This window comes from Mercenaria mercenaria, chromosome 17 (assembly GCF_021730395.1).
Source record: "Mercenaria mercenaria strain notata chromosome 17, MADL_Memer_1, whole genome shotgun sequence".
Taxonomy (NCBI): Eukaryota; Metazoa; Mollusca; class Bivalvia; order Venerida; family Veneridae; genus Mercenaria; species Mercenaria mercenaria.
This window is the reverse complement of record NC_069377.1, coordinates 53,772,773-53,793,421: the sequence shown is the minus strand read 5'-3', so window position 1 is coordinate 53,793,421 and position 20,649 is coordinate 53,772,773. Positions and strand designations below refer to the sequence as shown.

The window sequence follows — 20,649 nt, the reverse complement described above, 5'->3', positions numbered from 1 at the left end:
GACATAGTGACCTAGTTTTTGAGCTCATGTGACCCAGTTTTGAACTTGACCTAGGTATTATCAAGATAAAAATTCTGACCAATTTTCATGAAGATCCATTGAAAAATATGGTCTCTAGAGAGGTCACAAGGTTTTTCTATTATTTGACCTATTGACCTAATTTTTTAAGGCATGTGACCCAGTTTCAAACTTGACCTAGATATCATCAAGGTGAACATTCTGACCAATTTTCATGAAGATCCATTCAAGGGTATGGCCTCTAGAGAGGTCACAAGGTTTTTCTATTTCAAGACCTACTGACGTAGTTTTTGATCACAGTTGACCCAGTTTCAAACTTGACCTAGATATCATCAAGATAAACATTCAGACCAACTTTCATACAGATCCCATGAAAAATATGGCCTCTAGAGAGGTCACAACGTTTTTTCATTATTTGACCTACTGACCTACTTTTTGATGCACGTGATCCACTTTCGAACTTGACCTAGATATCATCAAGATGAACATTCTGACCAATTTTTATGGAGATCCATTCACAAGTATGGCCTCTAGAGAGGTCACAAAGTTTTTCTATTTTTAGACCTACTGATCTAGTTTTTGACCGCACATGACCCTGTTTCGAACTTGACCTAGATATCATCAAGATGAACATTCAGACCAACTTTCATGAAGATCCATTGAAAAATATGGCCTTTAGAGAGGTCACAAAGTTTATCTATTATTTGACCTACTGACCTAGTTTATGATGGCACGTGACCCACTTTCAAACTAGACCTAGATATCATCAAGATGAACATTCAGACCAACTTTCATACAGATCCCATGGAAAATATGGCCTCTAGAGAGGTCACAAGGTTTTTCTATTATTTGACCTACTGACCTAGTTTTTGAAGGCACGCGACCCACTTTTGAACTTGACTTAGATATCATCAAGGTGAACATTCTGACAAATTTTCATGAAGATTTCATGAAATATATGGCCTCTAGAGAGGTCACAAGGTTTTTCTATTTTTAGACCTACTAACCTAGTTTTTGACCGCACGTGACCCAGTTTCGAACTTGACCTAGATATCATCAAGATGAACATTCAGACCAACTTTCATACAGATCCCATGAAAAATATGGCCTTTAGAGAGGTCACAAGGTTTTTCTATTATTTGACCTACTGAACTAGTTTTTGATGGCACGTGACCCAGTTTCAAACTTGACCTAGATATCATCAAGGTGAACGTTCTGACCAATTTTCATGAAGTTCTTGTGAAATATATGGCCTCTAGAAAGGTCACAAGGTTTTTCTATTTTTAGACCTACTGACCTAGTTTTTGACCGCACGTGACCCAGTTTCGAACTTGACCTAAATATCATCAAGATGAACATTCAGACCAACTTTCATACAGATCCCATGAAAAATATGGCCTTTAGAGAGGTCACAAGGTTTTTCTATTATTTGACCTACTGACCTAGCTTTTGAAGGCACGTGACCCAGTTTCGAACTTGACCTAGATATCATCAAGGTGAACGTTCTGACCAACTTTCATGAAGATCTTGTGAAATATATGGCCTCTAGAGAGGTCACAAGGTTTTTCTATTTTTAGACCTACTGACCTAGTTTTTGACCGCACGTGACCCAGTTTCGAACTTGACCTAGATATCATCAAGGTGAACATTCTGACCAATTTTCATGAAGATCCATTCAAAATTATGGCCTCTAGAGAGGTCACAAGGTTTTTCTATTTTTAGACCTACTGACCTAGTTTTTGATGGCACGTGACCCAGTTTCGAACTTGACCTAGATATCATCAAGGTGAACATTCTGACCAACTTTCATAAAGATCCCATGAAAAATGTGACCTCTAGAGTGGTCACAAGCAAAAGTTTACGGACGCACGGACTGACGGACGGACGGACGACGGACGACGGACACCGCGCGATCACAAAAGCTCACCTTGTCACTTTGTGACAGGTGAGCTAAAAAAGGTTACTTCGCTTCTGCTCTAAGCCAATCAGAATGAGATATAGTGAAAATACATCAAAATTAACCTTAAATTCTAGGTAAAAGGGGACACAATTCAAGAAAAATTAGGGTCAGAGTTATGCACCTTGTGTCACATGGTGTGGGTGATGAGGTGGAACATCTATTTTAAGTCTGAATCAAATCCATTCAGTAGTAACTGAGATATAGTGAAAATACATCAAAATTAACCTTAAATTTAAAGTAAAAGGGGACATAATTCATAAAAAATTTATGTCAGAGTTAAGCACCTTATATCACATCATCTGGGTGATGAGGTGGAACAACTATTTTAAGTTTGAATCAAATCTATTTAGTAATAACTGAGATATAGTGAAAATACAACAAAATTAACCTTAAATTCTAAGTAAAAGGGGACATAATTCATGAAAACTTGGTGTCAGAGTTATGCACCTTGTGTCACATGATGTGGGCACATGATGTGGGTGATGAGGTGGAACATCTATTTTAAGTTTGAATCAAATCCATTCAGTAGTAACTGAGATATAGTGAAAATACATTAAAATCAACCTTAAATTCTAAGTAAAAAGGGGCATAATTCATAAAAAAATGGTGTCAGAGTTATGCACCTTGTGTCACATGATGTGGGTGATGAGGTGGAACATCTATTTTAAGTTTGAATCAAATCCATTTAGTAATAACTGAGATATAGTGAAAATACAACAAAATTAACCTTAAATTCTAAGTAAAAGGGGACATAATTCATGAAAACTTGGTGTCAAGAGTTATGCACCTTGTGTCACATGATGCGGGTGATAAGGTGGAACATGTATTTTAAGTTTGAATCAAATCCATTTGGTAATAACTGAGATTATTATTATTATTATTATTATTATTATACCAGATAAGAGATAATAGATTTCGGGATGCGACGGGACGGGACGGGACGTGATGCGACGGGACGCGACAAAACTGACTCCTATATACCCCCCTGAAACATGTTTGGTGGGGGTATAATAATTTCAACTTACAAGAACTTGTAACACACAATTTTTTATTCCAACTGGAGATGTCTGACCTTTTGACAGTGCTGTATCTGTTAATACTGTTAATACAATCTAGGTCCTGAAAAAAAAACAAAACACAGTGATGATCAACATTAGCTTTGGATATACTTTTGCAACAATTGTACTAGGTCATGAGACATTCCTCATTGATAAGCTTTTACAAAGATCTTGATTTTTTACAAAAATGTTATATACTTAACCCTTACCCTGCTAAATTTCTACAATGAACTTGTCCATCTTTCTACTGGACAGTACCGTTAACTGTTAAAAGGGGTGCTTACCAAAAAGATACTGACTGAATGGCGAACAGTGCAGATCATGATCTACACTGATCGTAAAGGCATAATCAATGGTGTCCCGCATGTTAAGGGTTAATACAGTTAAAATTACACTGAAGACTAGTCGTTTAGGGATCTGTCTTGTGAACGGGAACTCAGTGTGAGTACTCATAACCAAAATACGGCTGCTAAAGGAACAAATATTGTTGTTTTTTATTTAAAAGAGCAATAACTGGTCATACTAAATTGATATTCAAAATCAAAACAAAAGCTGTCAGAGGACAGTACTAAGACTATTCAAAAGCATTGTCACTAAAATCGTAAAATGTATGAAAGTAAACAAGAAGGCTCTATCTGCTCACTTGACCTAATTCTTACCCCAGATAACCTAGTATTTAGTCCATAGAGAAAAACATTTTGACCATGTTTCATGAAAATCAGGGAGATCTTAAAAAAGTTTTTCAATAATTTGGCCTACTGACATGGTCTTCTGTACTCCATTTTGAATCTAATTTGGCCTAGATTTCATAGAGACAAACAATCTGGTTAACGAACCCGTAGCCACTGCCTTTTTAAAATCCTACGTGTAATTTTTCAGATTTCTTAACTATTTATCTGTTGTAACTGTCACTACCCCCTTTCGAGTGTTATGGACAGGAGTGAGTGACATGACTATTATTATTATTATTATTACTACTATATACCACATTTATATAACAAGAGCTGTCAGTAAGACAGCGCGCTCCACTATTCAGCGATTTGACAGTAAAATGAATATATGTCTCAATAACAGACCTCTACTTTAAAAGCAAGACACACCAAGGGGCATAATTCTGTCAAGAACGCAAATTAGAGTTATTGGGATTGCTACCACACATGCAGATGATGATGGTAAATATATTTTGAGTTTCAAGTCATTATCTTATATAGTACCAAAGTTATGTCCAGAAAACGAAGTTTGTTAAAAAATTTAAGTATGAAAGGGGCATAATTTGGTCAAAAATACAAATCAGAGTTATGGGGATTGTTACCACACATGCAGATGATGATGATAAAGATACATTTTAAGTTTCAAGTCTTTATCTTATTTTGCATTAAAGTTATATCCAGAAAGTGGAGATTGCAAAAAAACTTTAAAGTAAAAAAGGAGCATAATTCTGTCAAAAATACAGTTAGAGTTATGGGGTTTGTAACCACACATGCAGATGATGATTATAAAGAAATATTTTTAATTTCAAGTCATTATCTTTTAAAGTACGAAAGATATGTCTATAAACGAAGCTTTCGAAAAAATTTAACATGAAAATAATTCCAAGTATAACACCTTGGTGACCTTGATCTTGGGTATAATGGGCCCAGCCCCTGTACATACTTTGTTTGTATGCTGGACAATGTTTATGTAAAGTTACAGTAAGATATAAGCAATAGTAACAAAGCTACGACAGAAAACAAAGGTTGCCGAAAAACTCTAACCTTAAAAATAACCTAAGTATAACACACTGGTGACCTTGACCTTGGGTATAATGGGCTCAGCCCATATACATATTTTGTTTGTATACTGAACAATGTTTATGTGAAGTTATAGTAAGATATAAGCAATAGTAACAAAGATATGACAGAAAAACAAAGGTTGCCGAAAAACTTTAACCTTAAAAATAACCTAAGTATAACACCCTGGTGACCTTGACCTTGGGTATAATGGGCTCAGCCCCTAAACATATTTTGTTTGTATACTGGACAATGTTTATGTGAAGTTACAGTAAGATATAAGCAATAGTGACAAAGATATGACAGAAAACAAAGGTTGCCGAAAAACTTTAACCAAGAAAGGGCACGCCAATGCCGGCGCCGGGGCGAGTAGAATAGCCCCCTATTCTCCAAATAGTGGAGCTAAAAACTGAAACTGAATAATTTGATTAAATGCCTATTTTTATACAATGACATATTCAATGGCTTTGTACATAATAAGAATAATAACAGTATTTATTAAATACATTGTTGCTCTGCCAATGTGACAGCTATACATGAAAGAAAGTATCTTCAACTCAATCTTTGTTTTCACCGGCAACCAATGTACAGTGCTTGTTTAGAACTGTCAAATTTCATTCTGTTAAGGGCAAGTTTTGCGCACATGTTTTGAATACATTGCATCTTACACACCTCACCATTAGCTACACCATACAGTATGACACTGCAGTTATCCAGATGTGAAATAACTAGAGACAAAACTAAAATTTTAGTGGCTGCTTTTGTTGAATATTTACGGATGTTCTTAATTCGTAGGTAATTCAACATGGCTGTATGACATTTGCAATTTACATGATTTTTAAAGTTCAAGGTTTCGTCAAGAAATGCACCGAGATATCTAATTGTGCTTTCACGTTTGATATCATCACCCGCAATGTTAATCGAATTTGTAAAACATTTGTTCAATTGAGGTCTGCTACCACATGATGAAGTCAGTTTTTGTAGTGTTCATTTTCAGTTTGTTTCTATTCATCCAGGCATTGATTGTAACTGTACACTGTTCAAGGTTTCCAATTGCTTGTCGTTCTACGGAAACAGATGTGGGACAAAAGCTTTTATATAGCACACTTTTCATATAGAAATACATTCAAAACTGCTTTACATAAAAGCATCTACATAAAATTGATAATTAAACTATTATAACAAGAGCTGTCCGTAAGACAGCGCACTTGACTTTTCTCAGCGCTTGTCTCTGAATTAGAAATTTGCCAGTAAAAAAAAAATCCAAGTTAAAAAGGGAAATAACTCTGTCAAAATTCAAAAGAGTTATGGAAATTGTATCTCCTGGTGTAGACTTTGATAGCAAATAACTATTCTGAGTTTCAGGTCAAAAGCTTTAATAGTAACAGAGATATTTGACTTTATAACAAAAATTAACAAATAAGAAAAATCAACAACAACACGTGTAGCGTTTGTTCATAGATAATATTAACTTCCAACGTTTCGGCGTTAAGCCTTCCTCAGGGAAGAATAACAATAAAAACAACGGACGTGACGTCGTTAAACAATGTCGCGTAAAAAAGGCGGTAAAATGTATACAAAGTTTAGATCTACATTATTTACAATGTTAAATAAATTAAAAATAACATTCCTTTAAACGGATTTAACAAACATACCGAGTAAATTGTCCGATAGTGTTTATACAAAATGTCCTATACTTATGTATATAAACAAGAGCACCACCTTGCGGGTGCTGACGCTCATCTGATTTTTTTTTGTATGATAGAAATATTGTCCTACCCATGATTTTTTAAGTCTAAAAAGGGCCATCATTCTTGCAAAAAGCAGGATAGAGTTATGTTTCTTGATGTACAGTGTCCACTTATGATTGTGAAAAACTGTTGCAAGTTTTAAAGCAATAGCTTTGATAGTTTATGATAAAAGTTGCCTTAAACATAATACTCAACCAAGAAAATGATTTTCTAAGTCCAAAAGGGGCAATAATTATTGCAAAAAGCAGGATGGAGTTATGTTGCTTGCTGTACAGGGTCAGCTTATGATGGTCAACAAGTGTTGCAAGTTTCAAAGCAATAGCTTTGATAGTTTAAGAGAAAAAGTTGACCTAAACATAAAACTTAACCAAGAAATCTGATATTTTCTAAGTCCAAAAGGGGCTATAAATCTTGCAAAAAGCAGGATGGAGTTATGTTTCTTGCTGTACAGGGTCAGCTTATGATGGTGAACAAGTGTTGCAAGTTTCAAAGCAATAGCTTTGATAGTTTAGGATAAAAGCTGACCTAAACATAAAACTTAACCAAGAAAACTGATTTTCTAAGTCCAAAAGGGGCAATAATTCTTGCAAAAAGCAAGATGGAGTTATGTTTCTTGATGTACAGGGTCTGCTTATGATGGTTAACAAGTATTCCAAGTTTCAAAGCAATAGCTTTGATAGTTTAGGAGAAAAGTTGACCTAAACATAAAACTTAACCAAGAAATCTGATATTTTCTAAGTACAAAAGGGGCCATAAATCTTGCAAAAAGCAAGATGGAGTTATGTTTCTTGCTATACAGGGTCAGCTTATGATGGTGAACAAGTCTTCCAAGTTTCAAAGCAATAGCTTTGATAGTTTAGGAGAAAAGCTGACCTAAACATAAAACTTAACCAGGCAACGCCGACGCCGACGCCGACGCCGACAACCGCTCAAGTGATGACAATAACTCATCATTTTTTTTCAAAAAATCAGATGAGCTAAAAACAGAAATAGGAAAAAACAACGATATACTCGGCATTACATATCTATATATGTAGATCAATACAATTAGTTGATTGGTCAATTAATATCAAATAAAACTTTAGAATTTAAACCATCTGGATAGAGCGTTTTCAGTTTATGTATCCACACTGTTTCTTTGCAGAGACGATCAATGTCATTTCTTACAACATCAATAGGCATAAAAGAAAAGTCCTTTAAGCAATGATCTCGTAAATTGAAATGTGATGCAACCATTGAGGAAAAAGTAGGGTCAGTAAAACTATTAATATCAAATCGCTGACTGTTCATGCGTTTTGATACAGGTTGCTTAGTTTGTCCCACATACTGTTTGTCACATTTTTTGCAAGTAATCAAATAAATTACACAGTTACTTTTACAGTTTACGTTATGATGTAAACTGTATGCTTGACCAGTCATTTGACTGGTAAATTCTGAACCTGTTTCGATATTGGTACAATGCGAACATCGGCTACCATTACATCTCTGTGAGAGATAAAGTTTATCACTTTGCTTATTGAACTCTGAACTTATCCAACAGTCTTGTAAATTTTTTGGACGTCTACAGGCAACAACAGGTTTACAGTTTTTAACAAAAATTAACAAAGAATTCTAAGTTAAAAAGTGGCATAATTCTGTCAAAATTCAAATCAGAGTTATGGGGATTGTGTCTCCTGGTGTAAACTTTGATGGTAAATAAGTATTTTAAGTTTCAAGTCAAAAGCTTTGATAGTAACAGAGATATTATACAATTATTGACTTTTTCATAGGTTGATATCAGGATTTATCAACCCGAAAAGAGTTATATTCACCGAGCCGAAGGCGAGGTGAATATAACTTTTTGAGGGTTGATAAATCCTGATATCAACCTATGAAAAAGTCAATAATTGTTTTATTACATGAATAAATGTATAGTCAGTCTTATTATTACAATTGTATCTTTAATAAAGAAATAAGGAATAAATTTAGACCAAATCAGGTTGATATCGGTTTTCCAAGCACCTTCTTTGATCTATTTTTATTTTCGTACTATTTATAACCCAAGATAAGTTGATATGATATGTACTCATTACTTTTCAAACCGTTTTCAGCCAATCAGAGAAACAATAGAATACAGTCATGTAATAATTGACTTTATCAAAACTTTAACCAAAAATTCTAAGTTAAAAAGGGGCATAATTCTGTCAAAATTCAATCAGAGCAATGGAGATTGTTCTCCTGGTGTAGACTTTGATGATAAATAAGTATTTGAAGTTTCAAGTCAAAGGCTTTGATAGTAACAGAGAAATTTGACTTTATCAAAAACTTTAACCAAAAATTCTAAGTTACAAAGGGGTATAATTTTGTCAAAATTCAAATCAGAGTTATGGGGATTGTTTCTCCTGGTGTAGACTTTGATAGTAAATAACTATTTTAAGTTTCAAGTCAATAGCTTTGATAGTAACAGAGATAATTGACTTAATAAAAAACTTTAACCAACGGTGACGCCGACGCAGGGGCGAGTGCAATAGCTCTACTTTTTCTTCGAAAAGTCGAGCTAAAAAGGGATAAGTGAATGGAAAATATAGAAACACTACTGGAAAAGTTCCTAGCAGATAGTGAGAATGTGAAATAAAAGCCGATAGCATGCTATATGTAAAATAAGACTTAAGAGTTATCTACGATCATCTGGCAAGAGCCTTGTTTTTAAATGGCCACATATCATAGAAGGACCAGTTTCAGTGACCATTTAAAGGTTATATCAATGGTAAGTGATAATACAATCAAAACTTGACAAACATCACCCTTCATCAAGACATGCAGCCCGTGTGTTTACATATACATGTTTTACCTTAAACAAAAAGAATGGGACCTGTTTCAGTGACCCTATAAATTTTCCCAAAGTGCAATATGTTTGCAACAGGATATGATTTTTCATGAATGTGTAATTATGAATTTCATTTGATTGTATTAATATGCCTAAAACTCTGTTAAAAATTATGTTACTTGTAGCATGGCATGGCTCTTTTCAAAATTTCTATGCCATTTGACCTTCCTTACTTTGCAACATTAAAATAATATAGTGTTTCCGGTACTTTAAATAAAACATTTCTTGTTGATTCTTATTAAAAACAATTTCAGTCTTAAGTAAACCTTACTTGCTTGTTTGATGACTTTGAAGATAAAACAAGTGCCTACAACTTACCACTGACATTATCATTTCTTTTATTAAAATAGAGTCTAAAAATGAGGTCTCTTGTACATGTTGTAAGTGATTTCTTGTGGATTTTTCAAAACAACCTGTGGCTTTCTGAACATGCTGTAGGAAATATAGTGAGATAAACCCCAAAAAGGGAAAAATCCAAATCATTCGATTTTCATGATATCAGGCACAGTACCAATTTGCAAGAACTGCATGATGCCAATTTCCTTATGAATTTGGAACCTGAATTAAAATGCACACAGTGTGACATATTATTAGTCCATAACTGTTACAGCTGCGCAAGCTGTAACTTGAAGCAAAATGGGGTTAACTGGGGTTAAAAATTACATAAACGCCGACTTTCATAAAATTATTCATTATGCATATTACGGAACATTTTCTTTAAATTTCAAGGAGGAAATATGACCTTTAAGGGAAAATATAATAATTCTAGGGGAAACAAGAGATCACAGAGTGATCTTGGCGCCCACCAATGTGTTATTTTTGTGTGTTCCAAATTTCAAGACTTACTGACTAGCTCAAGGTCAAATTTCATTTCCGTACACAACACTGTGCATGTGGTCTAAATTCGAAAGCTGTAACTTGAGAAATGTGAAAGTAGGTCACTAGATCAATTTCAAGGACAAAGTTCTTTGTACACAAAACTATGCATGTGCATCAATTTTGAAGACTGTAGTTTGAGAAATTTGAAAGAAGGTCACTTGGTCAATCTTAAGGTCAAAGTTTATTTCGGTACACAAAACTATGCAAGTGGTCCAAATTTGAAGGCTGTAGGTTGAGAAATGAGAAAGTAGGTCACTAGGTCAAAATCAAGGTCAAATTCCACTTCACAACACAAATCTATGCATGTGGTCCAAATTTGAAGCCTGTTCCTTCAAAAATGTGAACGTAGGTCACTAGGTCAATATCAAGGTCAAAGTTTGTTTCGGTACACAATCCTATTCATGTGGTCTAAATTTGAAGCCTATAGCTACAGAAATCTGAAAGTAGGTCACTAGGTCAATCTTAAGGTCAAAGTTCATTTCGGTACACAAAACTATGCAAGTGGTCCAAATTTGAAGGCTGTAGCTTGAGAAATGTGAAAGTAGGTCACTAGGTCAAAATCAAGGTCAATTTTTATTTCAGAATACAAAACTATGCATGTGGTCCAAATTTGAAGCCTGTACCTTCAAAAATGTGAAAGTAGGTCACTAGGTCAATGTAAAGGTCAAAGTTTGTTTCGGTACACAAAACCATGCATGTGGTCCAAATTTGAAGGCTGTAGCTTGAGAAATGTGAAAGTAGGTCACTAGGTCAAAATCAAGGTCAAATTTTATTTCGGAATACAGAACTATGCATGTGGTCCAAATTTGAAGCCTGTACCTTCAAAAATGTGAAAGTAGGTCACTAGGTCGATGTAAAGGTCAAAGTTTGTTTCGGTACAATTACCATGCAGGTGGTCCAAATTTGAAGGCTGTACCTTGAGAAATGTGAAAGTCAAAATCAAGGTCAAATTTCATTTCGGAACACGAAATTATGCATGTGGTCCAAATTTGAAGCATGTACCTTCAAAAATGTGAAAGTAGGTCACTAGGTCAATGTCAAGGTCAAAGTTTATTTCAGTGCACAAAACTATGCATGTGGTCCAAATTTGAAGGTTGTAGCTACAGAAATGTGAAAGTAGGTCACTAGGTCAAAATCAAGGTCAACTCATGTCAAGGTTCATCTTGCCACTCAAAACCATACATGTGGTCCAAATCTGAATGTTGTAGGTTATTGACAAGAAGTTTTTATAAGCTTTTCCCTATATAAGTCTATATGAACCATGTGACCCCCAGGGCGGGGCCATATTTGACCCTAGGGGGATAATTTTAACAAACTTGGTAGAGAACCACTAGACGATGCTACATTACAAATATCAAAGCCCTAGGCTTTGTGGTTTGGACAAGAAGATTTTCAAAGTTTTCCCCTATAAAAGTCTATGTAAACCATGTGACCCCCAGGGCAGGGCCATATTTGACCCTAGGGAGATAATTTGAACAATCTTAGTTGAAGACCACTAGATGATGTCACATACAAAATATCAAAGCCCTAGGCCCTGTGGTTTTGGACAAGAGGTTTTTCAAAGTTTTTCCCTAAATAAGTCTATATAAACCATGTGACCCCCGGGGCGGGCCATATTACACCCCAGGGAAATAATTTGAATCATATTGGTAGAAGACCACTAGATGATGTTTCATACCAAATATCAAAGCCCTAGGCGCTATGGTTTGGGGCAAGAAGATTTTCAAAGTTTTTCCCTATATAAATCTATGTAAATTATAGAAATAAACAAAGGGCCATAACTTACTAAAAATTTGTTGAACCAGTCTGATTTTCAGAGGGACACAACTAGGGTACCAATACATCATTCTGACAAAGTTTGGTCAAAATCCCCCTGGTAGTTTCTGAGGAGATGCGATAACGAGAAATTGTTAACGGAAGGACGGACAGAATGACGGACGGACGGACTGACGGAAGGACGACGGACCACGGATGCAGAGTGATTTGAATAGCCCACCATGTGAAAGTAGGTCACTAGGTCGATGTAAAGGTCAAAGTTTGTTTCGGTACAATTACCATGCAGGTGGTCCAAATTTGAAGGCTGTACCTTGAGAAATGTGAAAGTCAAAATCAAGGTCAAAATTTCATTTCGGACACAACGAAATATGAATTGGGTCCAAATTTGAAGCAATGTACCTTCAAAAATGTGAAAGTAGTCACTAAGGTCAATGTCAAGGTCAAAGTTATTCATGCACAAAACTATGCATGTGGTCCAAATTGAAGGTTGTAGCTACAGAAATGTGAAAGTAGTCACTATGTCAAAAATCAAGGTCAACTCATGTCAAGGTTCATCTTTGCCACTCAAAACCATACATGTGGTCCAAATCTAATTTGTAGTTATTGACAATAAGTTTTTATAAGCTTATTCCCTAATAAGTCTATATGAACCATGTAGACTCCCAGGCGGGCCATATTTGACCCTAGGGGGATAATTAACAAACTTGGTAAGAACCACTAGACGATGCTACATTACAAATATCAAAGCCCTAGGCTTGTGGTTTGGACAAGAAGATTTTCAAAGATTTTCCCTATAAAAGTCTATGTAAACCTGTGACCCCAGGGCAGGCCATATTTGACCCTAGGGAGATAATTTGAACAATCTTAGTTGAAGAAGCCACTAGATGATGTCACATACAAAATACAAAGCCCTAGCCCTGTGGTTTTGGACAAGAGTTTTCAAAGTTTTTCCTATATAAGTCTAATAAACCATGTGACCCCCGGGCGGGCCATATTAACCCAGGGACAAAATTTGAATCATATTGGTAAAGACCCACTAGATGATGTTTCAACCAAATATCAAAGCCCTAGCGCTATGGTTTGGGCAAGAAGATTTGTTTCAAAGTTTTTTCCAATATAAATCTATGTAAATTATAGAAATAAACAAAGGCCATAACTTACCAAAAATTTGTTGAACAAAGCTGATTTCGGGACACAACTAGGTACCAATACATCATTCTGACAAAGTTTGGTCAAAATCCCCCTGGTAGTTTCTGAGGAGATGCGATAACGAGAAATTGTTAACGAATGACGGACGACGACGGAGACGGACGGAAGGACGACGGAACCACGGACGCATAGTGATTGAATAGCCCACCATCTGATGATGGTGGGCTAAAAATAGCTATTTTTGGCTAGGGGAAATAGCCTGTATTTGGCTGTAAAAATAGCAAAAAAATCACTGTTTGTTCATGTGATACTTTTAAACAGATGACAAAAATACTAGTCACTGATTTAAAAATGCAACTGGTTCGTACATGTCTAATTCTGGAGACAATAAACGCTTGGGTTAAATGGTATTATGCTAATTTAGTAAAAACTAGAGCTATCACTAAAGGTGATGAGTGTAACCTCTGCATGCACTGACACAGTACATTGCAATTTGAAGCACACAAGATTGCATAATTATGTGGACTTTATGTATACATGTACAGTATAGTAACAAAAAACGAAGTCCCATAACTATGCAGAATATTTATCTAAAAGAACGTAACATGCACCATGCGCAACTAGGGTTGGTACTGATCACTTGTGTGAAGTTTCATAAAATTGTGTGCAAGGGTTTGGAAGATTAGGTGCGTACAAGATTACATATGCAGACTGTATGTACATAGTATGTTAACAGAAAACAAAGTCCCGTAACTCTGCAATTTTTTTTTCTGAAAGAACCTAACATGTCCCATGCACAACTACTGTTGTTACTGATCACTTGTGTGTGTCTATGGACAGACAGGGAGATGGATGGATGGACAGACACACAGACAACCTGAAACCAGTATACACCCCCCCTTACAACTTTGTTGTCGGGGGGTACAATAATACATAATTTACAAAAGCAAGGCATATATGCAAGTCTTTTGAGCATATATTCTTGTTTTTGTTGACTAGAATCAATGAACTTTATTTACAGTTTTGAACACCTAAAATAATTTATTACCTCATTCAGCTTGCTAAAGAAAAGCTAGTGTGCTTGAAATAAAAGTCATTGAAACAGGGCAGTCACCAAAACAGGTCTGTTGACGAGACATGGTCCATTGTTTACTAAACATGCTAAATACACTATCCATTACAACATGATTGGTCTTGGATTGTTTATTTATTCCAAGTAGGTGGCATCAAAAGTTTAAATGTTAGGAAAAGTCCCAATCTGACTAAAGTACTTGATCTTCTAAACGAAGATCTGAGAACGACCCATTTACATTCGTCTTCTGTAGATTTTGGATTTCCAGTATTGCTATTTTTATTTTATCCAATCAGACGACTTGTTCGAATGTCAAAGAGTAACAAAAATGTGCAGTCATTCCAGGGCTCGAACCCGGGACCCCTCGCTTACAAAGCAAGTGACCTACCGATTGAGCTAGGCGGCTATCTGATACATTATGACATAAGAATTGTAAATATCAAAAGTCAAGGCTACAGGTAGATTTGCAAGATGTTGTAAGTTAGGCTCTGATTGGCTAGCGAAAGGGTCGTCAGAACGAGGCAATGAATAGGTCGTTCTCAGATCCTATGCGTAGCGTAATAGGAGATGTACTTTAGTCAGATTGGGAAAAGTCCATAACTCAAAATATTACAATATGGACCTATGGAAATACAGCAAGTACCCTTACATATCCTTCCATCTGGACAAATACAATACTCTCTGCATCACTATAGCCAGGAATCCAGTCAAAACGATGTATATATGTAATGGTCAAACACTACAATGTCATGAAGTTGACACAGATATATCTAGGGTTAGATATCAGATCTGACCTCTCCTGGAATCCTCACATTCAACAAATTGTGAAGAAAGGAAATTATATGCTTGGATTCTTACAACATAATCTCCACAAATGATAAACAGTTGGGAGACCAAAGCATCAGCATATACATGTATATACACCCTCGTTATGTCTTAGTTATAACCTCAAATACTGTTTGGTACTGGAACCATATATTCAGCATCAGACTACAGTGGCATGCAGCCAGGTACAGGAACAAAAGCAGTATCACTGACATGATGGACCAGTTTGCAATGAGTGGGAGACCCTTGAGTCCTGTAGAACAAACAGCAGCTGGTTATGCTATACAAGGTAATCAAATACTATGTTGACACCCAGGCTAGAACATAGCTTACACCTGCATTGATACAAATAAGGAGGAACCAAAATTAACCCTACACTGGCTTCTTATAATGGACATTTTAAAGCATAGTTTTTTCCATGCATCTTCAGAGTTTGGAACTCCTTACCATAGAGGCCCTTATCTGGTATCCTTCAAGCAGGGGCTGTCAACCATGACATTCTAATGAGGGCTTTGACTGTGAGTACTGGTACCTAAGACAGTTAGGGCTATGTGGGTTTGTTGAATCCCCAGGGGCCGCTAAAGCAGCCAGATTGGTAAAGCCAGGTTCAAGCAGTCAACTGTCATGTCAATATTTATCAGTACTATTTATTTCTATCTTTCCTTTAAATTTTTTTTCTATTTTTTCTTTTAAGTCACTGTAGCGAAGAAACGTAATGGCCAGTAACTGACAGAAGTTTCGTATCGATGTAGATACTGTAGTAAAATACTCTAGTTTCTACCGAGTATTGAACCTCGGACCTTATGATCTGTCAGTGGACACTCTTACCAAGTTGCTAAAGGGTTAACCCAACATCAAGGCTGTTGGAAGTGGCCTATATACCTACAACTACTACACTCCTCTCCTCTCTAACATTGATGGACCAGGCATCAACTGAACCTTCTATCAGTTTCTAGCCCGAGGCATCAACTGAACCTCCTATCAGTTTCTACCCCGAGCATCAATTGAACCTCCTATCTCTAGCCTCATGCAAGTGCATTAGTCTGTCAAACATTATCGTCACCATAGTTCTGGCTACCATAACTTAACTGACGCTGTTTTTATTTTCTGATGATCGCGTCCATTAAGTTATGGCAAAACACCATTTGGTAAAACTAACCAGTATCAAACCACAACATCTCGCACAGTCTCTCATGAGAAACTGCATGATGACGTCATGCAAGTGCATGGTTATTTTTGAAAATCAAGATCAAAATTTTACCTATTTATGAATTTAATTTAATCATAAACATAACCATTTTCAATAAAATTCATAAAAAACATACCTTAGAAGGTTTAAGTTCTCAGAAAAGGTCACTTAATAATAATGATTCTATCATACATGTCATATGGTCAGAATCCCAAAACTGGAGGTTTGCAATTTTTCAGCTGGAGTTGGGGTCTCAAAACTGGAGTTTTTTTATCGACATAAATTAAGCGCGCGAACGCAAAACTTAAGATACAAATCTAATATCTTATGTTATTTTCTATTCTACTTTTAACTTCAGAAACCTAAAAGGATAAAATATATTGTATTTTAACAACTTTTAACAAGTCAGGGCTTCCATTAGGATTCAGTTTCATGGAGTCAGGACTGCCTAACATTCAGATTTGGTGTCCCTCTTAAATTTTCTTGGAGTCCTAGTATTACTTTGTACAATGACCATTATCATCATCACCTGACATCATCATCATCATTACTGTCATATTTAATCGGTTCAAAAAAATGTGTTAACAATTTGTGTAAGGTAATAAAATTTAGAGAAAAGGACCAGTAGAATGGTATGAAAACATTATATTTAACAAAAAGTATTTTATAGTTTTTAACTTTTATTATACCTATAGCAACAGTCCGCATTTTTTTTAAATGAACAAACTTATTGTTCTTCAGCAATATAATGAACATCCACACAAACAATCTATAGTACATTTTTATACACTTAGAATAGAATATGTCAAATTACATCAGTCACCTGGCCATGCCCAACCAGTTAACTTTCATCCCACATCAAAGAGCAATGCCGAAAATCAATAAAGGAAAATTTGCAGAGACTGTTCCTTTGAAGTTTTAGCTGCAGTGTGCTGGTGTTTATTTCAGGCTATTCATCAAAATGTGTCATAGATATCAGTTGTGTAGCCTAAGTAGGAGACAAATTGAATGTTTTTTTTGTTGTTTTTTTAAATACTGTAAAAGTAGGATTTATCATTTACGAAAATCCAAAGTAAGTAGCAAATTTATTACTGTTTTTGACATTGACTTTGAACTGTCTATTTACTCACCAATTTGCAAACAGAATTTATTTATTATTTTATTTGTGCTAAAATTGTCGATATAATTGTGACAATTAGTTCTTTAAATTGTCTTCGGACTTAGGAGCAAACAAATTATCAACTTAATCTGAGTACCTTATTCTTACCGAGGTGCAGACGACAGTCATGTTCTAAAAATAGTAACGGGTTGCATGGTTTTTCCAACAATTATTTATGTGATTTCATTACCGAACAAAAACTTTTCTTTGAATAATCAAACTGGGAATTATTTCTTTTGACTAAGAGTTTTTTGCTTCAAACTGGTAAAAAATGAAGCCTGTATAATTGGCACTGAGAATGGGCCGATTTTCAGCCCCATGAGACAGGTGGAAAAAGCCGCGCTGGTCTAATTAATCCCTTATCAAAACAAACAAACATGTGTGTCAAACATGTATAATACACAACAGTCGGTGACGCTTTGATTTACTGTGTAAACATGTTTGGCAGTGCTCGGTAATTATCAACCCAGTGCCATAGCAGTGCCGCGAGGAAAAAGTCTAAAAATTTTTTTTTTGTACTTTTTTTTGTTGATTTTGACCCTCCCGCGCAGGAGATCACATGTATAATTCTATACCATCTATTGGTTTTCAAAATGAAGAGTACCCTGATCAGGTGACAACTGCAATGGCAGACGAAATATTGCAGACAGGGGTACCTGCAGTTTGAAACTTTTATGTATAACTTGTGTTCAATTTATGTTGCATGGATTATTTTATGCCAGATCAACAGAAAAAGGGATTAGAAATATTTTAAACTTTAAAGTAAAAGGTGAGTCCATTGCATTTCATTTGATGAAATTATAGCGCGACAGACTTCTGGCACGATTCCTGGTTAGGTTTCAATAAGGGATTCGTTTCAGCTCAGAGATCCGTAACAGTATATAAACATCTCTGAGTTAAAATTTTTCAGCTGTCATCGCCATTCACTATTGGGCCATTGAAGTAAAATATACCAGTCCCTACCAAGGTCTATGCACCTCCTATTCTGTAGGCAGTGGCTACGATTACGGTACCATAATCCTAGCCTCTGGTTCTAGGATTACGGAAGTTCCGTATTCCTAGACAACCCTATGAGGATAGGCTAGGATTACGGAAGTATTTAAGAGGCATCAAATATATGTTAGGACATGCATAAATGATGTTGTAAACTTCTTATTTCACTTTATTAAAATAGCGATTTTTGATGCCTGCCTTATTATTCCGTGTTATCTATCCGCCATTTTGGGTTAGTATAATCTTAAACGCTATATTAATGGCGGTCCTGCAATAAACCACTAAGGACCACTAAGGACCGCTAAGGACCACTAAGGAGGCACAAAGGACCACTAAGGACCTCTAAGTGAGCACTAAGGACCACTAAGGGGTGACTTAGGGTACAATAAGGACCCTTAAGAAAAATCTAAGAAATAAATGTTAAAATAAAAAAGGTATGAGTAAATTATTTCAGGCAGTTTTCCTAGCAAAGACCGCTAAGGAGGCACTATGGGCCACTAAGGACTATTAAAGATGCACTATGGACAAATTAGGTGCAATTACGATAATAATTATTGAAAGCAGTGCCAACAGATTGTATTACTTTAATTTTCAAGTTTAAATTTTATAAGATAGCATGGTTAAATTTTTAAAAAAGATATGAGTAAATTATTTCAGGCAGTTTTCTTTATACCATCAAGTGAAAAGAAATATCTAAATATATTCATTCTAAAATATATGTCTTCGAATATAGAAGCATATATGATAAATTTGTACAGAAATAAATATCAATAATTAATTTGTCATATATAATTCCCTTTCTAAGAAATGAATATATTTTGCAGATTTCTTGATTGCATCCATTCAAGCTGTCTGTTTGATAAAATCTTTCAGTTATATTAAATTATTGCTCTGTTGTATTGTAAAAATTGTTACAAACAACTATTCAGTGGAAAATGATATTTAATTAGTCCTTTGTAGGTACACTTATGGTTTTTGCACCTTTTTTCTCCTTCCCAAAGTAAGTAATTGCAATTGCAATTATTAGACTAATAAATTATTTCATCTAGGTGATTAAGTGTTAATCACACCTTGGATGTTTAAATTGTCTGTACAAGATATTTGCAGTTATACAGGTAGGTGACTTTACTCATTTGGAAAGATTTTGTATTTTGTATATAATATTAAAATTTCCACCTAAATTTATCATCTTTTATGATATACATGTTCGAGCGTTACTACTGTTTAAAATCTGTCATTATGCCTGCAAGACCACGTAAAAAAAACCTGTGTACAGACTCAGAGATGTATGTTATGCTGCTTAAAGATGCAAAAATAATATAATATAACAGAAAATAAAAAATATATATATATATAATATAACATAACAGAATATTCTAGTATGACCATTCAATAAAATATTATCTGATTTTACTAGAATAATGTTATGCTGCTTAATGACGCAAAAAATAATATAACAGAATATTCTAGTATGTCCATTGTATGAATAATTACTAATTTGATCTTATTTGATTTTACTGAAAATGTTATGTTTATTAACGATGCAAAAAATATATATAACAGAATATTCTAGTATGTCCGTTGTTTAAAGAATTACAAATTAAATGTTAAAGTCTAAGTAAATTTAACAATCTGCTTGATAAGCAGTAAAGGATTATTGAATCTGTCACATATTTTCTTGACATGAAATTGAAATTTAGTTTATTTAATTTAAACCCATTATAGTTAACATATGATATTTTAAAATAATCTCGAAATAATATTGACAATTTGAAAAGCTTCTCCCTTATTTGTATAAAATATTAATTATGAATTATTTGAACACAAAAGTTTTTCCCCACATGTCAACTTTGATTAGGTTAGATGCATGTTTAAACTTTGCTACTGTATAATCAAGTAGCAGCATAGCACTGCCCTTTAATATCTTGTTTATCACACATTAATCAGGCTGATTAAGTGGGCACACTTTTTGATTATACAGATTTGTATGATAATGATAATCTTGTTTATTATACATTAATCAGGCTAAATAAGTGGGCATATTATATAATGGTTTTACTTTTCTGTAAATATATATCTGATTTCTTGAAATGACATATAATACAGTATATGAATTTGTTAAGGTACAAAATTAAAATAAGGTTAATCAAAATTTTCAATGACTTTAGTGATTAGTATGTTTGTA

At 34.8% G+C, this 20,649-nt stretch overlaps 1 protein-coding gene across 3 annotated transcripts in view; it reads right to left on the bottom strand.

Annotated features, from left to right (window-relative positions):
• Positions 1-20,649, bottom strand: part of LOC123537598 (phosphonopyruvate decarboxylase-like) — a 76,649-nt gene that overhangs the window by 54,268 nt on the left and 1,732 nt on the right. For 2 of the 3 annotated variants that reach the window (XM_045321419.2, XM_045321422.2), the window contains exon 2: positions 3,004-3,097. The gene's annotated coding sequence lies outside the window, so the exon portion shown is untranslated. The remainder of the gene's footprint in view (positions 1-3,003; positions 3,098-20,649) is intronic. The other variant, XM_045321420.2, reaches the window with a different exon arrangement.